General features: G+C 40.6%; 1 protein-coding gene and 1 pseudogene across 2 annotated transcripts in view; both read left to right on the forward strand.

Moving 5' to 3' along the window:
• The window catches only part of LOC148936296 (uncharacterized), a 38,927-nt pseudogene extending 15,281 nt beyond the window's left edge, over window positions 1-23,646 (forward strand). The window contains exon 3 of the transcript XR_016139641.1: window positions 2,181-23,646. The product of XR_016139641.1 is annotated as an uncharacterized LOC148936296 (transcript). The remainder of the gene's footprint in view (window positions 1-2,180) is intronic.
• LOC105427732 (uncharacterized) overlaps window positions 1-24,118 on the forward strand; it is a 142,728-nt gene that overhangs the window by 15,645 nt on the left and 102,965 nt on the right. The window lies entirely within an intron of this gene.

A 24,118-nucleotide genomic window follows, 5' to 3' on the forward strand; every position in this document is an offset into this window, starting at 1 on the left:
CGAGTATGTCATTAACAATACCATTCATAAGACAACAAATAAAGCGAAGTTAAAAATACAATAAGGAGAATTTTGATAAAAAGCATAAGCGTGCATGTACGTATAAAGTTGGCGATTCGGTTATGATAAGGAATATAGAGAAAACTAAAGAAGCTTCATATAAGATTTTACCCGAGTTTAAAGGGCCGTACGTGTCATTACGAAGTAGTGTACTTCGTAATGACAGATATGTGATAAAAAATAGAAATGATCATCAAGTGATTCAAAAACCCTACGAAGGTACATGGCAAGCAAAGAACTCCGGGGGCGGAGTAAGATCAGGAAAAGTCGAATGTGGTAGAGTAGAGTAATATACGGCGCGGACTTAGTTTTGATATATATATATATATATACATATAAATATATAAGGAGAGAAAGTCTTTTATTTTGAAGGGCAGTCGTGCGCAATACGTCGAGAACGACTGCGAAACCGGCTAATTGTGCATTTTTTGGCTAAATATATGACTAAATTTATATATTTGGCTAAATATTTTGTAATCGAAATAGAGGCCATCCTGAGATCCTTACAGATACATTTATTTTATAGCACAAATTTATCCATTTTTTATTATTTTTTATGAATATTAAAATAATTATGTTATTATATATCACTTAGCTATTCAAAGAATACTCTTAATGTTTTGGAAAGCAGGTCGAAAGACGTGGTTTATGAAAAATAAATAATAATACTCTTAAAATACATGTTTTTGATATAAGAAATAATAATAATTTCATTAACCATATCATTATTATATCATAAAATGTGTTATCATTTACCTTTCGTTGGAACGTTTTTCAAACGTGACATTTTTTAAACTTAAGTGCATTCTTAAAGATAAGTATCAATAAATTCAATGTATAAATATTAGCAGATTTGCACTTATAATCAGTAAAGTTACTTTGTTATAGTGTGTTAAAGCGTAAGCGAACAAAAATAATTTTAAACTTAAGATACCATAACAATATAACGTATAAAGAATGAATGAAGAAATGTATGTTTTTATATATGTAATTATATTATATGTTATCATACATAAATGAATAAAAGGAATAAAAATTATCATCATTATTGTAACGATACGCCCGAATTGCTCTCCTCCGCATAATTAAATCCTCCGAAGCGTGTAGAATAACTGACGTGAAGAGTTGAAATTCACGTGAACAACGCGTGTATCATAATAGTCCGCACGTTGGGCCACCGCCGCTGACCCCGCTACCGATCACATCACCGAACATATCCGCGGAATCGCCGAGCACATTCGACGAATTTCGCAAATCTCTCGGCGGAATCATTCCCAGCGGAGTCAGCTCCAGAATCCGAGTTTGGTCGATTTGTACCCGAATCTTTCCGATTTACGGTCGACTCGGGTATTTTAACTGACTCCGACGAATGAATTTGACCTGTTCCCGACGAGACAGCAACCAATCCAGCTGATCTCGGTGAGTACCTGTCCAGATACCAGTAAACAATCCTAGGGCGCTACTTGAAAAGCAGCTTCTGGCAGATCGCTTTCGTCTCCGAAGCACGCAAGTTTTTTCTCAAGCTAAGGCGCTTCTTAGCTTGGCCCCCGAAGCAGGCCCTTGTGTACAAAATCCGTCGCTATTGGTGACAGAACAGGAAGTCTTTCTGTTCTGCTTTCTGTTCTCCGAACCGCAGCAAAGTCTAAGTTCCGATTCTAGCTCGAAAATACGCCCGAAAAAGACTTTGACGAGACAATACTTTTGACGGTTAGCAGCTGATTGGCAATCGCGTCCAACACTATATGCGACAAAATTCTCCCGCGCCGCGCGCCCACGATCGCAACACGCCGAATTCTCGGAAAGCCGCGAGTCAAGCTATTATACGATTCCCGGAATCTGCGAATATTTTCAATGGCGAACAATGACCGAGATTCCAAGATTAAAACCAAAATCATATCCAATCGTGTATATATTGTAAATAGTAGTCAAAACGAAGTTTGTAAAATCAAGTCAACTGTAATTTCTATTATTTAAGAATATATTTGTATATAGTTCACACAAAATCTTCTCTATTTTATTTCTCAAAACTTTCTCATCCTGGCAATCCAATTGACGCTATCCCACGAAACCAGAGAGCGAGCCGCGAACCGATCATGCAACCGTTTTATGTACTCGAACAGGAACCGGAAACAGAGAAATAAAATATCGAAAAAATGTCAACTACTGACTGGGTTCATCGGCTTAAGAAAGAGGAACTAGAAGGGAACTCGCAGGGCTAGAGGAACTAGAAGAGAAAAAGCGGAACGCCGCGCATCGTCGCGCCGACACAACACCTCCAGGACAGTGGAAATATTGCGGCAACATCTAAAGGAACTTGTAAAGGCAGAAAATGCTGCCAATGCGGCCGAGTCGTCCGACGCACCAGTTCCCATTAAATAAAATATCGAGAACGATTTCAGGACAGATCACTGTGAAGATAATCAAATCAGAAAGTGGGACTGCCACTTCGATGGCAAAGATTCATGGGCGTTCCTGGAGCGGGTCGAGGAATTAAGTATCGCGTATGGCTACGATGGCTACCACATGCTCGGTCTCCCGGAATTATTACGAGGGGAATCACTCTTATGGTACCGAAATCACCGACATAACTGGAGTACGTGGAAACAGTTTTGCGATGCATTCCGAGCGCAGTACTGTCCACGCCGTTACCGCAACCAATTATTGAAAGATATCTCCGCCTGCGTTCAAAAATCGGACGAACAATATTGCAAGTACGAAGTACAATCGATATAATGCGTCGCGCCGGGGGTTTCTCGATGGCTGCACAGGCGGAGCAATTATATGGAAATATGCATCCGGAGTATAAAATGTATATCCGTCGCCACGATACTGTCGATCTCGCGATGCTTCAAGACCTGGCGGCAGATTTCGAGGAAATCCAGCGTCAACGAAAGACGACAATGACGGTCGCGAAGCGCAACCCCTCTCCACACTCGAAACCAGTTACGGTCGCTGTGTACGGTAACCGAGCAGAGCATTGCTGGCGCTGCAAATAATGCGAACACACGCGTTTCAACTGTCAGCGTCCTCCGCGTAAATTCTGCTTGCAATGCGGACGTGATGGAGTCTATACTCGAGAATGCTATCCATCGGCGGGAAAAGCTGTCGAGGTCGGGACAAACGCGAACGAACCTCGGCCCCGCGTTTACGCCACGGCCACATGTTCGGATTAGCATTCGTGACCAACCGGTGGTCGCGCTTATCGATACTGGATACCGAATTTCATTTATTAATCGGGAAACTGCCGAATGCAAGACTCTCTGTTTTATACCCGAGGACACCCCAAAGAAATTCTCTCGGACACAATTCCAAGCAGCACCCGTTACCCGTTCCTTACCGACTCTCGGTATAAAACAGTGCTTCGTGTTCCCCTATGCGCTGCATTGTAATCTGACGGAACGCACGAATTGAATAATTAAAACGATGATTTCGTAATATATGGGGAGCGAACACAAGCGATGAGACGAACATCTACGCTTCACTTATAATACCGCGGTCCACGAAGCGAGCCGAACCGTCTAAAGTACATAAAAATTATAAAAGTTTTGTTTTCTAAAGCATTTTTTTATATATCTCATCATTTTGTTGATAATTGATGGGAATCAAATATATACTTTAATATATACTTTAATATATACTTTAATATATAACTTTTGAGAGGTTGTTTCATCTTTTAAAATTCAGACTGGGCAGATATAAAAAAGTATGTGTCTTTTAGATTTTTAATAACATATTTTAAAGAAAATCAAATCGGTTCGGACAGTTGTGACAGGTCCCTTTTAAAGCAATTTTTCCATTACCAAATTTTTATCAGAAGCTTAATTTTTTAATTATCAGAGAAAACAGTTTGCGAATTACAAGATAGCCGCGTAGAAGATAGGCGCAACTCACCAACTCGCGGGCGATTACATAAGACACTCGCTGATCGCTACACGCGAGTATTGATACACTATGGTATAGAGTTCACTGATTGATACATGTCACAAATGCATGCACGTTCTCACACACATACGCACGCACCACACTCACGCACATGCGCGCGTGCGCACACACGCACACACACCACACTTCTCTCTCTCTTTCTCTTTCTCTCTCTCTCTCTCTCTCTCTCTCTCTCTTGTTCATTTACCTTGTATGGATTTAATGTTAACAGATAAATAACAAGGATGGAGCCTTCCGTGTATAAACAACAAGCCACATTTCGCGTTTTAGGTGTCAATCTTCAAATAATCATAAACAATTTTTTTTTTCTAAGTTGTATCATCACATGTCATGGACACATTTCTGAGTTTATTTACAAACTTGAACGATAAAATGAAACACTTATGAGTAAACATTATTTTATTCCTATTAATCACTACCGGTTAATTATTTGGCGATTCGAAGAAAAGAAAACACGTATATGTCCTTGACGCGGAGATTTCTTAGCGACGATAATTATTCAGTTTATGTTGTTACAGTGAACTGCGTAAATCTCTAGATGACGGTAACATCTGATTTATCAACATAAATTACTTTAGATTGATAAGTCAGATTACTACTACCGCGTATTTGCTATACAATGATACAACTTAAAAATTTTTATTGCATACATAAGATGTTTCATGTACAAGTATGTTGGTCGCTCTGAAAAGAGCGAATTGTTTTTCATTGCTTTGGAAAGAGCGGATTTAGAATTAAAAATAATTATAGGTACTGAAAGTGACCACCGCCCATTCTAGCGCAAGCTCTCATGCGTTTTAATAAATTCTTCTGGATATCCTCTATTACATCTTCTTCAATGGTCCAAATAGCATGTCGCAATCTATCTAAATTATCAACATTCTCGGGAAGCGTTTTATAAATTACTTACAATATCCCCATAAAAAGAAATCTAAGGAATTCAGATCTGGTGACCTTGCAGGCCAACATATTGGCCCATATCCATCGTTCAGGAAACTGTTCGTTGAAATAATGTGTTATAATTCTGGTGTTGTGTGGCCCAGCACCATCTTGTTGGAATACAATTATGTTTTTTTTCTAATAATGGCATCTTCTAAGAAATCTGAGAGATTATTTTTTAAAAACTGAGAAATTATTTTTTAAAACGTATGTTTCTCCAGTTAAAGTGTTCGGAAGAATAATCCAGAATTTGATTTTTTCATGATTCCAGGTCACAGATTTATCTTTCAATGAGTCTGAAAACTTCTGAGTGGCTCTGAGATTTTCTTTGCTCTACAAATGCATATTGTACGAATTATAAATTCCTTCTTGTGTGAATAACAATTCATCACTGAATATCACACGAGAAGGAAATTTCGGATTTTGATCTACTTTTTTGAGAAAATTTTTACAAAACGTTCTTCATACTTCGTCTTTTGGAATGCAATCTTTTGGGTGCAAATGTTGCATGCGTGTGTAGTAAAACACATGCAACTTTTCTTTTTGTAATATCAGGAGACGGTAGTGTTTCGGGTGCCAAGTTATACAGACAACCAAAACACTACCGTGTGACTACGCGAGCCGGCAATTTACGAGTATCTGAGATTATCGGATCTGTTGTGTATCTCAATTCTAAGCCATGATTGATCGTGGCGATCGAGCACGTTGGCGCACTCACGTACATGTGTATACGCGTATGGCGGCGTATCACACTTCGATGTCTTTGTATGATGATTACGCCGTTTGAATTGCGTCCACCGCTGAGACGATGCCCCCCCGCGACCCACGAGCGAACTACAATTTTCGTGACCGCGAGACCGTCAGCGATAGGGCGAATGGTGGAGGGCGAAAATCGTATATAAATCGGGTCTTTGAAGAACATCCCTCTCATTTTTTCGATAACTAGTCAGCAATACATATTAAGCGATACAAACGATACATATTAAGCGACACACATTTAGCGACAAGTGAGATATCAGTAGCGGTAAGACTCAAGAGTTACGCTCTTCAGGTGTTGTCGTACCCATGCGACATTAATAATCATAATACTCAGGACCTTGGCCCCTAGGCATCGTCGCACAGCGTAACTCAGAGCTTCGGCCCTCAGGCATCGTCGCGCTTATACAACAATCATTACATTTCACACAACAATCATATTTGTGAACGGTGTACTAAAAACATACAGACCCATGTAATAAACAACCATTGTAAATCAAGTGATGTTCATCAATCTACGGAAACACGAGTGGAAATTAAAACTTCCCTTCGATTGTACATTTTTGGTGCCTCCTGTGAGGTGGGGACTCACGACCCCAGGTTTACGAAATCACGTGCAAGGCAATCCAACGTAATGGAGACGATCATCTACCTCATCCACGAAGTCCGGGTCAACGAAAGCATCGGGCATACGCCGCACGAGATCCACGGAGGTTTATAGCCGAATAAACTTATTTTACAGTAAGTCGTTCGATTTCATTTTAATAGTGTTACAATGGCTGATAGAATAAAGTTATTTATACATAGACGGACGTCTTTGAAGTCTCAAATAACGAATTTAAATAATATCCTCGACAAGGGCAAGCTAGACAATATCGCGTTATAATTGTGTTTGAATCGTTTGACAGACTTGTATCACGCATTTGAAGATTATAATGACAAACTCGCCGTGTTAGAGCATGAAGCACATGAAACCGAATTTACGAATATACAAGATCAGTATTATTTATTAGCAGATAGAATTGAAAACATTTTGCACACGTCTAATCTATCGGAGGCAAGTACAAGCGCGTTAACTGATAAGTCTTGATCGATTCGATGACATAATGCTCGCTCCACTAAGAAACAACGCATTAAATTATCCGAAGCGTCACTTGATTTATTTACCGACTATTTTTAATGACAAATTCGAAAGTTGGCTGTCGTTTAGAAATACATTTAGTAGTATGATGAGGTTCGCAAACCGATTTATCCGATGTAGGCAAATTGCATTACCTGAAATCGGCGTTAATCGGCGTTAATCGGCGTTAATCGGCGAAGCTGCTAGCAAGATACGAATTTTTGAAATAGATGAAATAAATTATTCTAAAGCATGGGAACTCCTCGAACGTTCTTATAAAGTAAAACGAATTTTACTATTGCGGCACCTTTCTCTGATTTTGAACTTGCCCGTATTAGATAAAAAAACTTCAAGCGGTTTGTCTAAACTCGCGAACGACACATAACAATATCGCATTATTAAACGCGCTGGGCGTTTCCGTCGGGCCCGAAATGGTCGTGCATATTTTAGAAAGCAAGTTACCGAAAAACACATTAGAAAGATGGGAAACGACTCTCGAAAGAGATACATTTCTTAAACTCGAAATGTACGAGTTTTTGTACAAATCCGCGGTTTGTGCATCGAAACGTGAAAGGCTAAAGGCAGTAAAATTAGAGAGAGATAAGAGCGAACTCCCCATCAAAAGAAAACTAATTTTTTCTTTAAATTAAACATTTATATTAAACACGTCGCGCAATTGTTTAGTTTGCAAAATTAAATATTCTTTATATGCATGCGAAAATTTAAGCAATTGTCAAGACGTATTGTAGGAAAATGTGTAGAAAGATAAGATACTGGAGATTGCACTTAATTTCGGTATATATATATATATTAGGTGTACAAAAAAGTTCTGAGCTTTAGATTTCATACAACCGAAATAACAATTTAAATTTTATATATCTTCTCACCCTTTTGCGGTTTTAAAGCGTTGACATTTGGCCTTCTAAAATACCATATGGTTTGGCGTTTAATGCACATAATCTCAAAAATCAGTAGTGTTCAAGATGGTAATAACAAAAGAACATATTCGATTTTCCATCCACTTCGCGTTTCATCTGAAGAAAAATGCTGCTGAAGCTACTGCAATGATTTGTGCTGGAGAGAACGCTGTAAGTCATACTACATGTAAAAGATGGTATCAAAAATTTCGCCAAGGAGATTTCAGTCTTGAAGATGAATCGCGTGCTGGACGCCCTCAAAAAATTGAAACGGACGAATTGCAAGCACTGCTGGATATAAACTCTGCGCAAACTGAAAAGGAACTTGCAGAACAGCTTGGCGTTACGCAGCAAACCATTTCCGTACGTTTACATACGATGCGAAAGGTTCAGAAGGAAGGTAGATGGATTCCGCATGAATTGTCCGAAGACAACAAAAATTGTCGGCGTGACACTGCACTCACTTTGCTTTCAAAGTTCCGGAAAAATGATTTTCTGCACAAAATCATTACAGGCAATGAAAAGTGGATTCTTTATGATAACTAACGTAGAAAATCATGGGTTGATCCTGATCAATCTTTGACATCGACGCCAAAGCCCAATATCCATGCCAAGAAGGTTTTGCTCTGTATCTGGTGGGATTGGAAAGGTGTGTTGTATTACGAGTTGTTACAACCGAATGAAATAATCACGGCAGACTGCTACCAACAACAATTGACCAATTTGAGCGATGCATTTGAAGAAAAGAGACCATTTACTGGCCAAGGACGTCGTAAAGTGATTTTGCTTCATGACAATGCTCGACCACATGTTGCGAAAGCGACTCAGAACCATATCTTTGCGTTAGGCTGGGAATTTCTCCCGCACGCGGCGTATAGCCCAGACATGGCACCTTCCGATTACTACCTATTCCGGTCGCTGCAGCATCATTTGGCTGATACACATTTCACGTGAGATTTGAAGAGATACGAAAATTGATGACTTTATCGCTTCGAAGCCGGTGAGCTTCTATCGTCAAGGAATTCGCAAGCTACCCGAAAGATGGCAAAAGGTCGTTGATGCAAACGGGGAATATTTCGCTGATTAATATTTTTTTGTTTGTTTTTGAATAAAGATTAAATTTTACAAAAAAAAGCTTAGAATTTTTTTGTACACCTAATATATATATATATATGTTTTATTCTGAACGACGTGTTACAAGGCGGATCTCTTTGTGTGATCTCTCGCTTCCCCGAATCCAATCGTGTGCTCCCCAAAAACCATCGCCAATCGCAGGAAGACACGAGCCCGACCATGAGACGATCACGCGATAATCGCAAAAACAATACGTGATCAGCTCTTCTCGATCAGTCGCTTTGCGACACAAACATGCTCGCTACGTCCTTGCGAAATTCAAATCCTAACAATATTGGATATTAACAATGCTCGAGAAACGACGCTCGCAGATTCGTTATAATTTAATTTCCTACACTCCTGTGTTATTATCTGTCCTCAGATAACGTCAATTTCTTCATCTGTTGTCACTTCGTCATTTTCGTCCAATCAACGTTTAATATATTCCGCTGTGGTAGATGTCTCATAAGATCCTTCATGCTCACCAATTTTTTCGACAATGTAACGATCGTTTCTCAGTATTCTCGATAGGGGCCAACGTATTTGGGTGCGAATTTCAATCCGGGTTTGGTCTGCGTTCTCTTGACAGCCACGAGGTCACCTACGTTATATGCTGTCGCTGGTCTTCTTCGTTTATCGAATCCCCGACGATTCTCCTCCTGTACTCGTTTTATGGATTCTTTAGCCTGGCTTCTTATCTCGTCCCGATTTTCCTCGAAGATGGAAATTATTTCTTTCTCTATCAACTCACGAATGGAGATATTGTCTTTCATTTTCATATCCATTCCGAACAGTCGGAAGGGTGTCATTCCAATACTTCGTGGTATTTAAATATTTTTATACAGTATTCAAGTGCTTGTGCCATTTTTCCGGTCGAGAAGCAGACAGCTTAGTTAACACTGGAATCAGCGTCCGGTTGACTCTCTCAACCTGCTTGTTGACTCTGGACATATCCGTCGTCGTGAGGATATGCTGTATTCCTTCTGTTCTGCAGTATTTCCGGAAATCGCCGGACATAAACGTCGAGTCACGGTCCGAAACAATTCGCCTAGGATTCCCGAACACATGTGCCTGTCTCACTAAGCAATTTAAAACCCCTCCGCGGTACTAGTGGTTTTAACCGCATACAATCAGACGAACTTGATAAAAACGTCGACTACAACCAATATGTGCTTGTATTGTTTTCGCGTCGAGGGGAGCGATCCCATATGATCTGAAAAGTGGGATGAAAAGTATCTAAGGGGGCCTCATCTTTCGCTATCAGATGCAGTAATCCTTCCTTTCTGTCATGCTTTCTTTCGATTAAAATGCACGGCACGCAACTATGAACCACCCTTTCGATCTTCGCCTTCAGATCTTGTATCCAGTATTCTCTCGCCACTAATTGCTCGGTTTTAGTCGTCGATAAATGCCCTCTCTCTCGTACCTAATGATTTGCGAATGCATTGATCGTGGAACCATCATCTGCTCCTCATCGTCAATTATTTTGAACAGAACTCCCGCTCTTACTACAAAACCAATGGCTTTCCCTGCCAATTCGATTATTTCTCGCTAATGCGCTTCCTCACGCTGCGCCTTCCGAACTCGCGCCGCTATATTCTCTTCACGCTCGCTCGACATACACACGGGCAGCGGATTCCGACTGAGCGCATCGACATGCGTCATCGCTTTTCCCGGGTGATGCTCGAACATAGTTAAACTCCTCTAAGTGTAGGGCCTACCTTGCCACTCGCACGCATAGATCTTTCTTTTTTATAGGTTGAACGCTTTACAATCAGTCACGATTTTGAAAGAGATCCCTATCAAATAAACCCGAAACTTTTTTAAAGATTTAATGATTGCTAATACCTCGAGTTCGTAGCTGCTATATTTTTCTTCTGCCGGAGTTGTTCGACCGCTCGCATAGTGGACAAGACGCAATAAATTATTATTGTTACGCTGCAATAAAATAGCACTGTAACCATACTTCGATGCATCGGTATGTAACTCAGTAGTTGCATTTATCTTGTATAATTATCTTGTATAATTTTAAAACAGGCTTATTCACTAAGGCAGCTTTCAATCTGTCAAATCGCATTTCTTCGATCGCATTTCTTTCCTCTTCTTCGAAACGAAATACAATATCTTTTCTTAATAAATTCGTCAGAGGCCGCGCAATCAATGAATAATTATAAATAAATTTTTGAAAGTAACCGGATAGTCCTAAAAAACTTTGTACTTAACATTCTTCGGTTCGGGAAATCGCGTAACCGCATCTGTCTTCGCGTCCAACGGCCGCATGCTACCTGACTCTATTACGTGCCCTAAAAATTCCACCCTCGTCTTTAAAAACTGTCACTTATTCCAATTGATGGCTAACCCGGCCTGATTCGCTCTATCGAATACTCGCCGGAGTTTTATAAAGGCATCCTCATAATTTTCGGATCAGATTATCCATATAGGTTAATACAGTTCCGTCGGCAATGAAATTTCTGAACGTAGTGTTTACAAATCTTTGGAAAATGGCTGGCGAATTGTATGAACCGAACGGCATCTTTAAGAATTCATATTGCCCGTCGGGTACAATGAAGGCTGTGAATTTTCGGTTACCCTCATCCACGTCGACATGAAAAAATCCGTTCTCAAGGTCTAAAGTCATAAAAAATCTTTGCGCTTTGCAGCCGGTCTAATTGATCGTCAATTAAGGATAACGGATAGCGGTCCTTCACAACTTTCTGATTCAGTCGCCGGTAGTCCATACATAGTCGATACGCGCCGTTCTTCTTTTTAACCAGAACCTACCGGACTCGCGTACTCCGACAAAGACGGTCGTACTCACGCGCATTCACTCGTCTATCTGCCGTTTAATTATTTGCCTTTCCTGTTCGGAGCACCATCGTGCTCTCTGGTATACCGGCTCATCATTCTTGAGGATCAATTTCATCTTAATATTCACGTCGCGCGTTTTGTTTGGCACATAACCGTAAATCATATCCTCCAGCACGCTCCGACGATTGTCATCAAGATATATAACGTCTAATTCGCTCGTTCCGTGTACGTAATCGATCTGAAATATTTCCGGCAACTCGGGGTCAGCTTTCGGTTTCGAAATTAATACTTTGTCCCTCCTTATTATTACATCTACCGTTCTTAAAAGCACCGATAATAAAATCATATCGCATAAGCTTGTCAGAAATTACTTGTATTTTAACAGTATAAATCATCGTCGATCCGAACTTCCGCGTCAAATTCGCTGAACGTCTCATTATTATTTAAATCCATGCCATGGAAACAGATTCTATTCTCTCTTAATGGAACGTTCAGCCTACCGTGACACTCTGCACGCATGAGACACATGTCGCTACCCGTGTCAATCATCGCTATCTTACGCGCATTTATACATACATTTTTATAATACTTGTCATCGCAATACCCGCTTATCACGCAGTTAATCTTTTCAGCGCTCGTTCTCTTGATGCACCTCGCCGCCACGTGCCCGCGCTCGCCGCAACGGAAATATTTCATCCCGCTCTCCCTAGTCGGGCAGTTTACACTTATGTGGTTCTGACTCCCGCAATTAAAACACTGTTTCAAGCGGCTCTGCTCTCCCCCGTCGCTCCATCGCTGCCCCGCTCCTCCGCGGGATCTTTGCGCCCCTCTCCCTGCGGCAATCGCATCCGACCGTCCCGCTGGGATGACACCGCCATCCTGCTGTCCTCTCGGCCGCAAGGTCACTCTCTTGAAAGCCTTCAACAAGGATGCCATCGTCGTGAACCCCTGAATCCGAGTTTGGTCTTATAAATTCAAATCGGATATACCGTCCACGATATAATCAACGAGGTCGTCTTCTTCAATTCAACCGGCACCCGGTTCACCAAAATAATTTTATCGTGCATGTATGCACCAAAGCACCAAAAGCCTCACCTTGCTTCCAGACCCGTCCCTCAAATTCCCTTTTCTGGGTCAGCTTGTTCGGACGATGGTTGAACATAGCTTTCATTTCCGATTGAGACGACGGCATGGCCAAGTATAATGGCGATCGCCAAATTATTGATGTATTTTGATGAGAATGTCGTTCGTCACCATCTCAAGATGTTCGGACTTAGAGCGGAGTTATTCAGCCACTTTACCCTTGAGTCTCGTGCCTATCAGTATCTTCACCATGTCATCTTGCAGATGGTACGTCGACGCAAGGAGTCGCACCTGCTTCTCCCACACCTCCCAGGAATCGCTTGCTCCATCAAAATACATCAATAATTTGGCGATCGCCATTATACTTGGCCATGCCGTCGTCTCAATCGGTCTTGTCAGATCCGCCTTTCGCCGCGCCTCCCCGCGATCCACTCTCCACTCGACTGCCCCAGCTCTCTCTCGCTCTCTCAGGAATTCCGTCTCCCGTCGTGCCAATGCCAGCTCTCTCTCTCTCTCTCTCTCTCTCTCTCCTGATGATTTCCATCTCTCGCAACATCTCTGCCTCACTCACTCTGGGCATCTCAAATGCATTTCGGCTTTTCGACACGTTCGCACTCGTCTCTCCGCTCTGCGACAGATTGTTTTGCATATCTGTCTGCACATCTGTCCGCACATCTTTGATTCGTGAAGCCATCCATCCACAGGATCCGCCTCCATCAGTCGGCCTATAAGATCGCTCTTCGAGCCGGCCTCACTCAAGTCCAGATTTTTGAATCTCTCCACCACCGTGAAGTCAGACGGATTCTTCACGGAACTCATTCTCTTCATCGTCCAACCTTACTGCACTTGGTATCACCGGTATCACTCAGCGTTGCTCACTCAGAGTCAATGTCATCACACTCAGCGTAACCGCACTCGACAGCTCGACTCTATCCCAGCTGAACCCCCAAATTTTGTAGGAAAATGTGTAGGAAGGTAAGATATTGGAGATTGCACTTAATTTCGATGTGTGTATATATATATATATATATATATATATATATATATATATATATGTTTTATTCTGAACGACGTGTTAAAGGCGCGCGGCGGATCTCTTTGTGTGTCGGAATCTCTTGCTTCCCCGAATTCAACCGTGTCCTCCCCGAAAACCATCGCCAATCGCAGGACACGAGCCCGTCTATGAGACGATCATGCGATGATCGCAAAAACAATACGTGATCAGCTGTTCTCGATCAGCCGCTTCGCGACACAAACACGTTCGCCACATCCTTGCGAAATTCAAATCCTAACAATGCTCGAGAAACGATACGCTCAAATTGTTATAATTATATTTAATTTCCTACAGTATCGACACAATTGTTCATAAAAACACGAAGGTTATAATTGCCTGCTATGCGTTCGCATAGGGGCGGTACTTGTAAATTTTCGAACATTACGATTTGTTAGAAACATCACAATGCTCTCTGTATCCTTTTACACAAGGATATTCGCACAAGTATAATTAAATCTGATACTTCGAAATTCATCTGTGCTCAAACAAAATGACTAAGCGAAATGATCGATGGTTGAGCAACGAGTCTCGCGTCATTACATTTTTCAGCGCTACGGTTGAAGCGCATTAGTATGAAATCTACGCTCCTGAGATGGGTCTCCCAAACTTAATCTTTCGATAGGTTGGGCGCCAGGCAAGAGCACGTGCCACTCACTTACAATAAAAGGATCGCAACAATTATCCTGCACAATTTAATCAAGACTCACGGACGCGAACAATAATCCGACAGCTCAGTTTATAGATAGAGGCGGGAGTTCACGGGACGGGGCGCGAGAGAGAGAAGGCAGGGAGAGCAGATTTCGTGTATGCAATAATGAAATCGAGTTCTTGATAAATTTTCTTTAATCGCTACTAATCGCTAATAATCACACCGTATTACTCGAATTATAACGACTCTCGATAAATTTCCACATGTTATATATATCAATATTTCACACTCGCCAGCGTTTCACAACATCTTCCATATATCATCAACGATACTACCTCACTGTATTACAAAATAATTCGAATACAATGATACGGCATCCGACTCGCAGATGCACGCGGCGATTTTCAACAAAATTTAGCTTTCGTCTGACCGATTCGAGCTCACAGTAGGCGTCATTTGACGCCTATGATCTAATAACTTACATCAATCTACGTTATCTCGTTCATAGCATGAAATTTACGCAAGGCAGCAAAACAAGGACGAGACAAATACGCAATTATTCCGAAACTTTCCGCGATAACAAGTGAGAGAGAACGCAAAAAAAAATACCGAAAAACTTGTCACGTAGCCGGCCCGCCAAGAAAATAAAGCGACCTTTACGTAAAATTTCTCATCACTGAGAACGCCTTCCCCGCGAAATCTCGGCAGCCCTTTCCCGCGCGGTCCTCCCGAATCTTTCCGGCGAAGTTAACAAAACACTTTACAAAATTTTGATTTGCCTTACCAACGACGGCACCTCGATCTCCTTCCGTCTTTCCCTGAATTCCTCCGGGATCCTTCCGCATCCTGCCACTACATAAACTACGAAAAGTGCCTTTTGAGATCTTGTGGCGACACGACATGATCATTGCTCCCCTCCCTTTTTTCTCTTCTTAGATTGGCGTCACGGCGCGATCAGCCTGTATATTTCTTATTTTTGCGCGGGCTCTAGATGGCTCGCGATCTTCTGACTTCGCGGGAACTTTAAAGAGCGGTTGTTTTTTTTTTCGGCTTGGCTGCGATCCGTGGGGTTTCTCCGCAATGATTCGATTCTCCGGCGGGAGGTAGTTGTCTCCCCCGGTTCGACATCGCTTCCTCCCTCAACTCTTTGACTAGCCTCTTTACCTCCGGAGGTCTCCTCGCAGCATCGCGTGGAGTCGCGCTTTCCCTCTTGTCGCTCTCTCACTTCCGCGTTGTAGTGCCGGTCAGCCTTATAGTTTTCTGCCATGAAATTACTGCAGCAATGGCAATTCCGTGTATAAATATTGGCAATTTAATAGAGGAGTACGACCTGTTCGTTTTCCGGTGCTCGATTCGGCATCTTTCTCGTCACCGGGGGAATCTGATCGTTGATAAGCATCTCGTCTCATTTCAGGATCTCAGTAGTTATCAACTTCGCACTATTTTATCGCAAACGAGAAACAAGGTGGAAAACAATACTAATGAAAGTGGGAATAGATAAAGAAAGCCTCGCGAAAATATAAGTGGCTCGTGCCACTCTGAATTCCGCTTGCGTTCTTTCTCCCCGAAGAGGCGACCGCAGGACCCTCCAACTTTCCTTATCAAAGTAAATGCTTTTTGTGATGGGCGACTCCAGAATGTCACGTCACAGTATATATACGGGATAACGAACATAAGCTAATCAAATGCCGTGCTTTGTTGGATACGTGCGCTACTGCGAATTTTATTTCGGAATTGATCGTGAAAGGTTTAAATGTAATTGTATATGTAGTCGCCCATTCATTACCGATAAGTAAAATTAATAGCATGAACACTGAGTCGAAGGGCATAGTACAAATTACTATACAGTCTATACACGACAATTTCTGTAAAGATTTAATGTTTCTCACGATGCTAATTATTATGGAGTTCCATCCGAAATTTTTTCGCGTAACTTGATTAAACTACCTTCAAACATTAGACTCGCAGATCCAGAATTTCATGTCCCGCGTTCGATCTGTTAATTGATTCCACAGCATTATTATCGTTGTTCGCTGTCGATCAAGATAATTTACAAAAGATGTGTTTTGATTGGATGGTCACAGATGATATGCTATCACAAAATCCATCAAAATCAATGATTTATTATTCTACGTGTTTAGAAAATCTAATAGCTAAGTTCTGGACGGTCGAAGAGGTCACATCAAATAAATCACAATCCGAAAAGGAAATCGAATGTGAAGCACATTTCGTAAGAACGGTCTCTCGAGTAGCAGTCGTTACGTAGTTTGTCTATCGTTTTGACATATGGGTAAGCGTGAGTCGCGAACCATTGTGATTATTATCATTAGAATGGAAATTTAACGCAACTCTAAAAACTGAATACACGTATGTGATAGACGAATATCTAAGATCTATCTTAGGACCTATCTTAGGACATGTCCTGGATAGCAGACCCGGTTAAAGATGGTTATGTGCCCCATATTATATGTCCCACCACGCAATGATTAAGAATTCTAGTAATATCACCAAGGTGCCTGTAGTGTTCGACGCCTCAGCAAAAAGTAGCAGCGTATCTCTAAACGATATGTTGATGGTGGGTCTTACTCAGGATAAGTTATTTTCGCATTTGATTCGATTTCGTACGTACAATTATGTTATTACGACGGATATCGAGAAAATGTTTCGATAAGTCACGTTATGTGAGGATGACCGACGTTATCAACGAATTCTTTGGCGTAGAGACGGCGTGGTATGGACGTTACAACTGAACACACTTACGTTCGGCGTTTCTTCTTCACCGTTCCTCGCGATTCGTACCATCAGAAAACTGGCGGATGACGAGTCTTTGGTGCATCCAACGGCTGCCAAAGTTCTCAAGTCCCACTTATATATGGACGATTTGTTAACCGGCGCTGAGACTGATTATTGAGGAGACCCGTGCAATTAGAGTTAATCGCTTTGTTGTCGCGCGGCGGTTTTATCATTAGATAATGGATTTATAACGATGAATACATAATCAACGACTTAGCATCTAGCGCGTTACATGCTAATTGGGCACTGAATGTGAACTTTAAAAACATCGTGTATCTACATACGTTCATGCGGAAAGCAAGGGAATGTTATAGTTAATAGTAAATTATTATGCGCTAGTCGCGCCCTTAAAAACATTCACTATTTCGCGACTTGAGCTTTGTGGCGCGCTATTACTGGTTTAATTATATCATGAAGCGAATAGTGTATCAGATGTTATTAACAAAACCATTTTTTGGTGTGATTCGATTATCGTCTTGCACTGGTTAAAAATATCTCCGCATTTATTAAAAACTTATGTAGCCAACCGCGTCGTGAACGTTCGCGAATTAACCGGTTCGCACGAATGGCGGCACGTTAAAATGGTAGATAATCCGATGGACGCGATATCAAGAAGACAATTGCCTTACGATTTTCTGCGGAATCGAATATGGGGCCTTCCTGGGTAGTTTAGGAAGAGTTGGCTCAACGAGGTTTTACAAATAAACCCGAGATATCCGAATTAAAAAAAAACATTTGACAGCCGTATTCACCGATTTCAGTATTCTCATAATACAATATTCATTCTATTTTAAATTATTTAGGATAATTGCTTGATATTGTTTTCGTGTTCGCCTCACTAGTAAATATACCGGTTCATTATGCGCGGAAAAAATTAATGAAGCAGAAATTCGAGTGTTAAGATTACTTTAGGCTATTCGATTCTCAAACGAAATCAAAGAATTAAGTAAAGGCTCAACGACCAGGAGCAAATTTGTTAATCTAAATCCGTTCATCGACGAGCATGGTTTAATACGTGTTGATGGGCGTTTTTGAAGGTCGGATCTCGCATTCGCACAAAAACATCCTATTTTATTTCCTAATCAATGCCGTTTAATTGAATGTATTATTCGTGAGATACACGAAAAACATTGCCATATTCAGACAACCTTATATATTCTGCATCAAAAATTCTGGCTTCTGGACAGTCGAAATCAAATACGAAAAATCGTGCGCGCGTGTGCACGTTGTTTTCAACACCACGCCGGCACAGTATAAGATGGGAGATTTTCCAGAGTCTCGTGTACGCGCGTCTCTTCCATTCATGCATACGGGCATTGACTTTTGCGGTGCGTTTTATATTAAAGAAAGGAAATTTCATAATCGAATGCGCATCAAAGTTTATATATGCGTATTCATATGTACGACAATAAAGACGATTTTGGAGGTAGTAGGCGAATATCTGAGAGCTTTCTTGGTGCGTTGCGTCCTTTACCACGAGACGAGGTTATCTGGAATACATCTTCATATCATCTCTATTCGGACAACGGTACTAATTTTGTAGGCGCGAATTACTAACTTAAAGAACTGTACGCCTTAATTAATTTCAAGGAGCATAAGGATCTTGTAAATAAATTTGCAAGCGAATACTGGCATCAATTGATACTTCAGTCCTCCCGCCGCACCTCACTTCGGTGACTTGTGGTAATCTATCGTAAAACTATTTAAACATCATTTCAAGCGTGTAATAGGAGATTTCTTATTTACCTTCGAAGAATTAAATACGTTTACTACCGAAGTCGAGGGTATTTTAAATTCTAGATCGATTACTTCTGTTTCATCATACCCGAACGACTTACTAATGCTATCTCCTGCTCATTAGGCCTTATTGGCAAGCTAATAACCACTCTGCCGGAGAACAATCTGCCTACTGTTCCAGACAATCAGCTGTCTATTTGGCAGCATATATCTAAGATGTAGCAAGACCTCTGGACATGTTGGAGCCTGGAATACCTAAACGAATTGCAAGTCCGCAATAAATGGCGTAAAGACGGCTTACTCGACATTGCCGTCATGGTTATCAAGAACAAAACTCTACCATGTACTCAATGGGAGTTAGGCAGGATCATAAAATTGCATCCAGATAAAGGCGTAATCCGAATGGTCACCATCAAGACTGCATCCGGAAAAATAACGAGAACTGTAAAATCCTTTTCCGATTGAGCGATAATCAACATGTATATTACGATAAACAATATTGTAAAGAATTTGTACCTATATCTATTTAGATTTAGATGTATCTTGTTGATCGATAACTCTCTCAATGGGGGGAGTATGTTGCATATCTCAATTCTAAGACATGCATGAACATGGCGACAGATCCGAGCGCGTGGCGCACTCACCTACATGTGTATACGCGTATGACAGCATATCACATTTCGATGCCTTTGTATGATTATTACGCCATTCGAACTGCATTCACCGCTGAGGCGATGCTCCCCCTCCCTCCGCGACCCGAGAGCGAATCACAATTTTTGTGACTGTGAGACCGTCAGCGATAGGGCGAACGATGGAGGACGGAAATTTTATATAAATCGAGTCTTCGAAGAACATCCTTCTCATTTTTTTGGTAGCTAGTCAGCGATACAAGTGATACAAGCGAGCAATACAAATGATACATTTTAAGTGACACGACAAGATATCAGTAGCAGTATGACTCAAGAGCTTTCCAGGCGTTGTCGTAGCCACGTGACATCAACAATCATAGTGCGATTCAGAGCTTTGGCCTCTAAGCGTTGTTGCACAGCACGACTCAAGGCTTCGGTCTCCAGACGTCGTCGCGCTTATACAACGATCATTACATCTCACACGACAATCATATTTGTGAACGGTGTACTAAAAACACACAGACAATAAACAATCATTGTAAATTAAATGATGTTCATCAATCTACGCGGAAACACGAGTGGAAATTAAAAATCGATTCCCCTCGATTCATTGTATAGGATTTCATTAACGGCTGAACCGATCAAGTTTTTGATAAGCGCAATTGATTGCTTGGGTTTACATTATATAATAAGAGTGATTTTTCGTCTACATGTCCTATAAGCAGAGATATTGCAATCCAAAGTTCAAATCTGGAAATTTACATTTACATAACGTTGTCGTCGCCTTTGTATGGCTAGAATTTTTGCCGTGAGAGGTACTGGCTTAACTAACTTAGCTCGTCTGTGTTCGAAAATTGATTGTCAGCGTGACACGTTCCGAAATTGACATTCTATGATAGAGAAATAAGAGGTTGGCACATAATGTTTAATGTTCATTTCTATCAGTCAAGAAATGGATCTTAATTCATGATCAAGATCAAGATCTTGTCATAAAATTGTCATAAAATACCCGTCATAAAAAGTCTGTAAAATAATATTACATATTACTTTCTTTATAATATTATAATATAATTATTATGATTGTCTGTATATTTATCATTAGCATTGATTGTAAATATTAGTTAACACTAAGGTGCTTTATAATTTAAAACCTAAAGTACTATTTATTATAATGATAATCTTATAAACTTATGCGTTTATTAATTAAATTACTATTAATGTACGTGTTTTATACTGTAACGATACATCCCTGCGCGGTCGGACAATCTACGCTACGGATGCGGAGACGTGAACTCGGAGATGCTCATCGAATGCCGGGTTCGGGAAAGAATCGCAGTCGCCTGATTTTAATTACTCGAAATAGTTAGTTTCAGCGTAGCCGTTCGTGGGTTTCGCTTGCCGCTTTGTGAGCGGCAATATTCGTAGCGCGGTTGAATCGTGAATGCAATGGAGGATAGTCGCTAGATCGTGCGTAAGTCATATACACGGTGCGTTGCTAAGCAACTGAGTCCGCGTTGTGTTGAGCATTGAGACGCACGGGTTGCTAGGCAACGGTGGACGCTCGCAGTGACACGTGCTTTGCGTATATCGTCGGAAAATCCGAGAACGCTCCGACTTTCGAATATGCGGAAATACAGAAATATCGCGAGCGTCCGATATTCCATAGAAAATCCGAGAACGCTCCGACTTTCCGAGCGGGAAGAGAACGAGAATATATCGCGAGCGCCCGATATTCCGTAGAAAGTCCGAGAGCGCTCCGATTTTTAGATGAGAAGGAAACGAGAATAAGAACGCTCGGTATTTCGTGTAAGAAAAATTCAAGAACACTTCGATTTTTCGAGAAGGAAAAAACGAGAATACTGAGAACGCTCGGTATTCGTCGCGAGAATCTTCTCGCGCTGTTCAGGTCGGATCGATGCTTTTTGGAAGCGGATGGGTCGGATGATTGGACAAGTCTGGATCCTTTACGAAAAATTCGCCGGGTATTTATACCCATTTTTGTGCTACGTGTCGACGCGTAATTTGTTAAGAGCTATCAAGCCAAAACAGCTGATCGGTCACGCCGCCGACGCGTGACAAATCAGAAGCGCGCGTGTATCGTTCGGTTGCGGTCGAGGATGTTCGGGCAGCTCCGGATGATGTGAGCCGCATAGCGCGCGCTAGTAACGAAGCATCTGAAAATGCTCCGTTACAACACAATTCCCATTATTTTGCATTTTTATACCAAAAATAGATTTTATCAAAAAATTTTTGTATTAAAAAAGAAACTATCTTATTATTTGTGCAAAAATTTGATATTATTAAAAATAACACTAAAATACATAAACTTTATCAGATTTTAATAATAGAAAATTATTTAACAGCAATTTGTAAATATTAAGATAAAGTTTAATATAAAATTTTAACATAATATGAAATTTAAAATATTTTTTATTATTTTATTTTTTTAATAATTTTTTTTACAAGATGGTAAATTTGTAAAGATATATAAAAATACATAAATTTAGTTTGTGTGCTGTACCAACAATCAAGATATTAATAGCTGGACAAGCATATAAAGATATAAATGCTATTTTTCATCATGGAACTTATATTCGAAAAGGATCATTATATGAATATGTATAGAGGAGGAACATCTAGCACTTAGATTGAAATTGATGATGCATAAGTTATAAAAAAGCAATGACCTAAAGGCGTTAAAGATATTTATATATTATTTTAAAACGATTACACGTCGGTTCGCGACTCGCTCTCATGGATTTGCGGGATAACGTTAGTCGGATTGTCAGGAAAAGAGAGAGTATCGATAGAAAATAAAATATAGAAGAGAGTTTGATAGAAAATAAAATATAGAAGAGAGTTTGGATGTAATATTTACAAGTATATTTTTAAAGATTAGACACTATTTATAGCTACTGATTGGTTTTACTATTTTCTTTTTGTTGAGACGATATTTATAATATGTACACGACTAGATATGATTTCGATTTCAGTCTTGGAATTGCATTCGTTGTTCGCCGAAAATGTTCGCGGATTCCAAAAATCGTACAATAGCTTTGACTCGTGGTTCTTCCGAGAATTCAACGCGTTTGGTCATAGGCGCGCGATGCGAGACGATGCACGGGGCTTCGTCGTACGCGGTGTTTGTCGCATGGCCGATTGGTAATTGTCAAAGTCTCGTCACAGTTCTTTTCGGACGGTTTTTCGGGCCAGAATAGGATTTAGATTTTACTGTGGCTCGGAGACAGGAAGCTCCCTATTTCTGTCACCGACAGCGACGGATGTTGCACGTAAGGGTCTCTGGTGGCCTTAGCTTGTAATGAAGCTTGTAATGAAGCTTGTGTGTTTCGGAGGTGGAAGCGATCTGCCAGGAGCTCCTGACTTTCTAAATAGTGTCCTAGGATCTCTTTCAGATATCAAGATGGGTATTCACCGAGATCAGCTGGATTCTCTGCTGCCTCGCTGGTAAAAAGCGAAAATCATCCATTGGAGTGAGCTAATATACCCGAATCGGACGTAAATTGAAACGGAACAGGTCGGCCAAACTCGGGTCTTGAGGTTGCAAATGATTTTGCCGAACGATTCCGCGAATTTCGCTGAACGGGCTCGGCGATTCCACGAATATGTTTGGTGGCGCGGTCGATAGGGGCCAGCGGTGATGGAGGCCCAACGTGCGGATTGTTGGTTTACACGCTGTTCTCGTACATTCTTTCTCGTACATCGGTTATTTTACACGAATCTTTGTCGACGGTGAGATCGCGGAGGATCGTCGTGTCGATGCTCCGGCGGATGATCGGTCGGGGAAATTTTAAATTACAAATATAATTTACGCCGTTTTACATTATAAGTTAATTACGGAGAGGGAGGTGATTCGGGCGTATCGTTACAATTTTTACAAAAAATTACTAAACATGTGTATTAAGTCATTATATAGATAGATTGTTTAACAGAAATATTTGTTATATAAAAAAATGTCAATTATATTTGTTATATAAAGATGTCAAGCATAAGCGTACTCTTCAAATATAAAAAGATGCTTAACAAAATTCATGATATCATTCAAAAATTATCTTTTTAAAAAAAGATAAAAAAAGGTGTCAAGTAAAGGGACATACGTGTCCTATGAGTGGAGATATTGCTACACAAAGTCCGATTCGTAAATGTTAGAAACGTCATTATTATAAAAGATTGTAAATTATTATTTCGGTTGTATGAAATCTAAAGCTCAGAACTTTTTTGTACACCTAATATATATATATATATATATATATATATATATATATATATATATATATAATATATACAGGGTGTACCAAAACTTTTAAGAGCAGATTTTTTGGAATATTTTAAGAAAATTCTAGTACGAAAATGTCGAGGCTATAATAGTTTTTAAATTATTGGTGATTAAAGTTCACTACTCACTGATATTTCGCGCGCTCAGACATGGTGATAACAAGTGGTAAAGGTTCCACCACGAGAGTCCTCTTACAACATCGAGAATATCACAGAAATATGACA

Source organism: Pogonomyrmex barbatus, unplaced genomic scaffold (genome assembly GCF_055798465.1).
Source record: "Pogonomyrmex barbatus isolate J1 unplaced genomic scaffold, ASM5579846v1 scaffold24, whole genome shotgun sequence".
NCBI lineage: Eukaryota > Metazoa > Arthropoda > Insecta > Hymenoptera > Formicidae > Pogonomyrmex > Pogonomyrmex barbatus.